The sequence below is a fragment of the Triticum aestivum genome, chromosome 6B (assembly GCF_018294505.1).
Source record: "Triticum aestivum cultivar Chinese Spring chromosome 6B, IWGSC CS RefSeq v2.1, whole genome shotgun sequence".
Classification (NCBI taxonomy): domain Eukaryota; kingdom Viridiplantae; phylum Streptophyta; class Magnoliopsida; order Poales; family Poaceae; genus Triticum; species Triticum aestivum.
In genome coordinates, this window is record NC_057810.1 from 290,744,325 (window position 1) to 290,750,874 (window position 6,550).

A 6,550-nucleotide genomic window follows, 5' to 3' on the forward strand; every position below is an offset into this window, starting at 1 on the left:
CAGAGGAATAACTTGGTGTTGCTCAGTGACTTCATCAAGTTACATCCACCCACCTTCCATCACTCCGTCGAGCCCCTCAACGCTGATGATTGGCTTCGCAGCATTACCCACAAGCTACGTTCTGCACTCGTAATTGAGGCTGATAAAGTCACTTTTGCTGCCTATCATCTTGAAGGCCCCGCCAATCTCTGGTGGGAGAACTATGAGGCCATGCGCCCAGCTGGCCAGGTCACTACTTGGGCAGAATTCAGTGAGGCTTTCCGTGAACATCACATTCTGGAGGGTCTTATGGATCGTAAGCGTGAGGAGTTCTATAGTTTCACCCAAGGTAGGCTCTCTGTGGATGCATATAGCAGGGTGTTCGGTAACCTAGCACGTTATGCAACTGAGGAAGTTCCCACCGATGCCAAGAAGCAGGCAAGTTTCCGCAAGGGACTTAGCCCCGAGCTTCGCCGTGACCTCCATCTGCATGAGTGCACTTCCTTCCAGAAGCTTGTGAACAAGGCCATCAGTGCTGAGACAGGTCAGACTGATTTCGAAGCAACATGCAAGCATGGCCGTGACATGGGTTCCTCATCCGGTTCTGGCCCTCAGAAGCGCTGGGTGTGGGTGCCTAACACTGCCCTGCCACCCAGGTTCACACCGAGGCCATCCTATCAGGCGCCTCGTCCAGCTTAGCAGTATGCACCAGCCAAGCCCTATGGTGGTCCAACCAACAATGCTCCTACACGCATCAGTTCTGTGACGTGTTTCAAGTGTGGAGAACCGGGCCACTACATGCGAGAGTGTCCCCAAACCAACCCCAACCAGTCGGGAAAGGCTGTTGGCCATGGCAAGCCAACAGGGAAGGTGTACTACGCCAAGCCGGCCACCGCTGCACGTGGCCATGTGAACTGTGTCTCAGCTGAAGAGGCTCAGGAAGATCCTAACATCGTTCTCGGTACGCTCCTTGTTAATTGCCATCCGGCATCTGTTCTTTTCGATACAGGAGCATCTCATTCATTTATATCCGAGAGATATGCTCGTTTGCATAACACCACATTCTATGATATGCCCACATCCATGGTAATTCAAACCCCGGGATCCAAATGGCAAACTTCTAGAGTAAGCCATGGAAATGAAATTCAAGTTGACAGACTTGTTTTCCTTGCGTCGTTGATAGCTCTCAAATCTTCGGATATTAATATCATCTTGGGTATGGACTAGATGTCAGCACATCATGCCAAGATTGATTGTTTCTCTAGGACTATTCAACTTACACATCCTTCGGGAAAGATAGTCAATGTCTTGACCCGAGTAGCTAAGCGACAACTATATTCTCTTAATGCCAGTCCTTGCCAGATATCGAAGACGTTCCGGTAGTCCGTGACTTTCCGGATGTCTTTCCAGAAGAATTGCCAGGTGTTCCACCTGACCGAGATGTCGAGTTCGTGATAGATCTTATTCTAGGAACTGTCCCAGTCTCTAGAAGACCCTATAAGATGGCACCACTAGAACTAGCCGAGCTTAAGAAACAACTCGATGAGTCCTTGAAAAAGGGTTTCATCCGTCCTAGTTCATCTCCATGGGCTTGTCCCGTCCTCTTCGTCAAGAAGAAGGATGGTACAGATCGGATGGTTGTAGATTATCGACCCGTCAACCTGGTCACCATAAAGAACAAGTATCCGCTCCCTGGGATCAACGACCTGTATGATCAGCTCGCTGGATCCTCAATCTTCTCTAATATGGATTTGAGGTTGGGCTAACATCAAATCAAAATCAAGAACGGGGACATCCCTAAAACGGCCTTTGTTACTCGTTATGGACAATACGAGTACACCGTCCTATCCTTCGGTTTAACCAATGCCCCAGCCACTTTCTCTCGATTAATGAACTCAATCTTCATGGAGTATCTGGATAAATTCGTCATGGTTTACCTTGATGATATACTCATCTACTCCAAAAATGAGGAAGAACATGCCGAGCATCTAAGGCTAGTGTTGATGAAACTTCGAGAGCATCGCCTTTATGCCAAATTTTCTAAGTATGAATTTTGGTTGCCAGAAGTGAACTATCTAGGCCATGTAATCTCTAGTAAGGGTATTGCTGTCAATCCTGAGCGAGTTCAAGCCGTTCTTAATTGGACTCCACCTGAATCGGTCAAGCAAGTTCGGAGTTTCCTTGGCTTAGCGAGCTATTGTCGCCGCTTTGTTGAGAACTTCTCCAAAGTTGCTAAACCTCTAACTGAACTCCTCAAGAAAGATAAAAAGTTCGAGTGGACCCCACAGTGCGAGCACAGTTTTCAGGAACTGAAAAGACGCCTGACATCTGCTCCCGTACTGGTTCCACCAGATTTCTCCAAGGACTTTGTTATCTATTGCGATGCCTCGCGACAAGGACTAGGTTGCATTCTCATGCAAGATCGGACACGTAATTGCTTATGCTTCACGGCAATTGCACCCACATGAGGAAAATTATCCTACTCATGATCTAGAGCTTGCAGCTATAGTCCATGCACTCAAAACCTGGCGACATTACCTTCTCGGTAATCGTTGTGAAATCTTCACCGATCACCAAAGTCTGAAGTATATATTCACCCAATCGGATTTGAATCTCAGGCAAAGATGTTGGATCGAGTTGATCACAGATTTTGACTTAGGGATAACTTACACCCCAGGAAAAGCCAATGTCATGGCTGATGCACTAAGTCGTAAATCTTATTGTAACAATCTGATGTTACAACAAAGTCAACCACTTCTCCATGAGGAATTTCAGAAGCTTAACCTTCACATTGTTCCTCAAGGATTTCTTTCCACTTTGGTGGCGAAACGTACTCTTACAGATCAAATCATCGCTGCCCAAAAGCGAGATAAAGGGATATCCTGGATCAAGGAGAACATTGCTAGCGGAGATGCTAAATGTTTCTCTACAGATGATCATGGTGTTGTGTACTTTGAGAACCGTCTAGTGGTTCCCAAGAACCAGCATCTACGGCAGTTGATCCTTAGGGAGGCTCATGAATCTCCTCTCACCATTCATCCCGGAAGTACCAAAATGTATCAGGACCTACGCCAGAGGTTCTGATGGACTAGGATGAAGAGAGACATTGTTCAATTTGTTGCTAACTGCGACGTCTGTCGTCGCGTAAAAGCAAAGCATCAACGGCCTGCTGGCACCCTTCAACCCTTAGCTATTCCCGAATGGAAATGGGATAAAATTGGTATAGATTTCATCACCGGTTTTCCCAGGACCAAGAGGGGGAATAATGCTATCTTCGTCATTATCGGTCGTCTTTCCAAAGTGGCCCATTTTTTGCCTGTTCGCGAGAGTATAAGCGCTAGCCAGCTAGCAGACTTGTATATCTCCCAAATAGTGTCCCTCCATGGTGTACCATTGGAAATCAACTCAGATCAAGGAAGTCTCTTCACCTCTCGATTTTGGGAAAGTTTCCAAAATGCTATGGGAACCCGCCTTTCTTTTAGCACCGCCTTTCACCCTCAATCAAGTGGTCAAGTAGAACGCATCAACCAAATTCTAGAAGACATGCTTCGAGCTTCTGTTATCTCATTCGGAATGGATTGGGAGAAATGCCTTCCATTTGCCGAATTTTCTTATAACAACAGCTATCAATCTAGCTTGGGTAAAGCACCTTTTGAAGTTCTGTATGGACGAAGGTGTCGAACGCCTCTTAACTGGTCAGAAACCGGGGAAAGACAATTTGTTGGCCCAGATATGATCCAGGAAGTAGAAGAGCAAGTTCGCATTGTTCGTGAAAAGTTGAAAACAGCCCAATCTCGTCAAAAGAGCCAATATGACCGAAAACATAAGGCTATGACTTTTGAGGTTGACGAGAAGGCTTACCTTCGAGTTACACCTCTGAAGGGGACCCATCGCTTTGGTATCAAAGGCAAATTGGCTCCTCGCTACATTGGACCTTTTCGCATTCTTGCCAAACGAGGAGAAGTTGCCTACCAACTGGAACTACCTCTGCATCTCTCCAGAGTCCACGATGTCTTCCACGTTTCTCAACTCAGGCGTTGCTTCTCGGATCCTATCCGTGGAGTGGACCACGAAACACTTGATCTTCATGTAACATCCCAAATTTTCAATTTGGAATGTTATATATTAGATCATCATAGCATATCATATTTTATTGCTTTTTGGTGTGATCCTAGAAATTCTACGCAACTCAAGGACCCTCGGAGAGAGTTGGGGATTTCGTTATTTTCATATTTGAGTTTTCTCGAATTTTGAAAATAGGATCATTTGATTTTATTTATTTTATCTTCAATTATTTCTATTATAAAAATATGAGAGAGGGAATAAAATGACTTTCCCAAACTAAAATTGAGGAGTTAATAAAAAATCAAATAAATTTTATTTTGGTGTTTTTGCTATTTTATTTGAATGTAGGAAAAAATGCACGTTTTTCAAAAGTGCATTTTAGGGCCAAGAAAATGTTCATCTTGTTCTAAATATTTTATTTGGACGACGAAAATTTATTTTGGTATTTTTATATTTTTATTTATTTTTCTAGAATTTTTTTCTTTTCCGGCGGAATTGTTTTAAAAAAACGCGCCCGCGCCCGACTGGGCCGAAGCCCAGCCAGGCCGGCCCAACCCAGCGCCGCCGCCACCCCTCGCGCGCGCCGCCGTGCGTGGCACGGACGCCGAGGAGAGTCCGAGCCGGACTCCTCCCCGGGCACCCCCTCAACCAAGCTAGCCCCCTTCCCCCCTATATAAATCGCCGCCGCCGCCCCCTTGGAGTCCCAAGCCGCCGTCGCCGAACCCCGCCGCCGCAGCCACCGGCCCCGCCGCCTCGCACTGCCGCCGCCGCCCGAGCCGCCCCACCCTGCCGCCGAGTCACCGCCTCCCCTCGCCGCCCTGCCGGAGCCGCCCCGCCCCGCCGGAGTGCCTCGCCGAGGTACTGCCCGAGCCGCCGCCGCCGGACCGGGTTTTTTTAAGAAAAATCACTTCGGTTTTTTTTTTTGAAAAACCCTAGATTCGTTTTTTTAGATTGGTTTTATTTTTTTAGGGTTTATTTATTTAGCGAGCATTCGCCCGTTCGTTCGTTTTAACGAATGTTCTTCACCGTTTAGCTTAAGTTAACGAACGTCTGTTTGTTAATCTGTTCGTCTGTTTTCTTTTTATCGGATTTTTCCTTGATTATTCTGATCGTGATTTCTAATCCGATTTTCGTTTTAGTTAATCTTTTCGCTCATTTATCGGAATCAGGCGATTCAAGCGCCTAGAGTTTCAGCTTGAAACCCTCTTTCCGTTTAATCTACTCAAACAGGTTTTTGCTTCTGTAAAATTTGACTTAGGTCCAGATTAGTAAACAAAGCTTGTTTCTTTCGCAGATGATTTTCGTGGTTTTATTCGATTTTATTTCTTTTGCCAACCGGAGTTCTTAAGTTGAACTTTCTGGTTAGATCTCTTATTTGAGTTTTACCTGTGCATTAGATGAGTACTTATTGTATGCTTGTTTGTTTGCTTGCAATAGAGTACCCGGATTGCGCCGCTTGCTACTTTGAATCCCTAGGTTTCACGGATCATCAGCAAGGCAAGTAACACTTTGATCATACCTCTTTATTACCCAGTTTTTATGCATTAGATCAATCCTCAAACAATTGCATGATTAGGATCTGATTAACATGTGGGTTTTGGGAAGTAGATGAGGTAGTACCTATTACTTGTTTTATTATCAAACACTTGGGAGTTACTTCTACGTTTGCTTATTATGCCATGCTATGCTAGTAGATGTGGATTGGGTGAGTGAATTTCCATGACAGATGTGAGATTGTTAATTAATGGTTTATTTAAGGTGGCAACTTTAATACACATCTGGGTGGATTGAGGCACTTGGGTATTCTAGGATTGCCTTTTTGTTTTTGGACCGCCACCCAGGCTCAAAGGGATCATAAGATTATTCATGCTAGAAACTTCCGTGTGCAGCCACATGCTATTATGGGCTCTAGCATAGTTGACTAAGTCGTGCGAACTCTTACAGTGGTAGACTAGCAGTTGTAGGGGAAAGTAGGTGTACAGGTCTACCCATCGTATGGTGCTAGCGCTTCTGAAAGACTATGTCTCGGTCATTCGTTTCTCAAACACCATGTAGTGCGAGAAAACCAACGGAGGAGATCGAGTCGTGTGGGGAAAAGTACGCAAACCTCTGCAGAGTGTATAAACTAATCATGATTAGCCGTGTCCCCGATTATGGATGTTTTGAGTATCTAGTACTTGGATTATCATGTGAATCTCGACATGTTATTTTAATTAATATTGTTGGGTTTGTTTAATGATGATATTTTAATTGGGATTGAGAATGATGTCAACCATTCTCAATGTTTAACAACCACCATGATAGTTAAATAAATTTATTCCTTTGCAGTAGGAAAAAATTGGATTTATGCAAAACAGTAACCATAGAGCTTTCCACCAGCCATATATGCATGTAGAATAGCATTATTCTTGCATTACTCTCTATGTGTTACATTGCCAGCATATTCCATGTGCTGGCCCATTTCGGGCTGCAACGTTCATGTTGCAGACTTTTCAGACAACGAGTA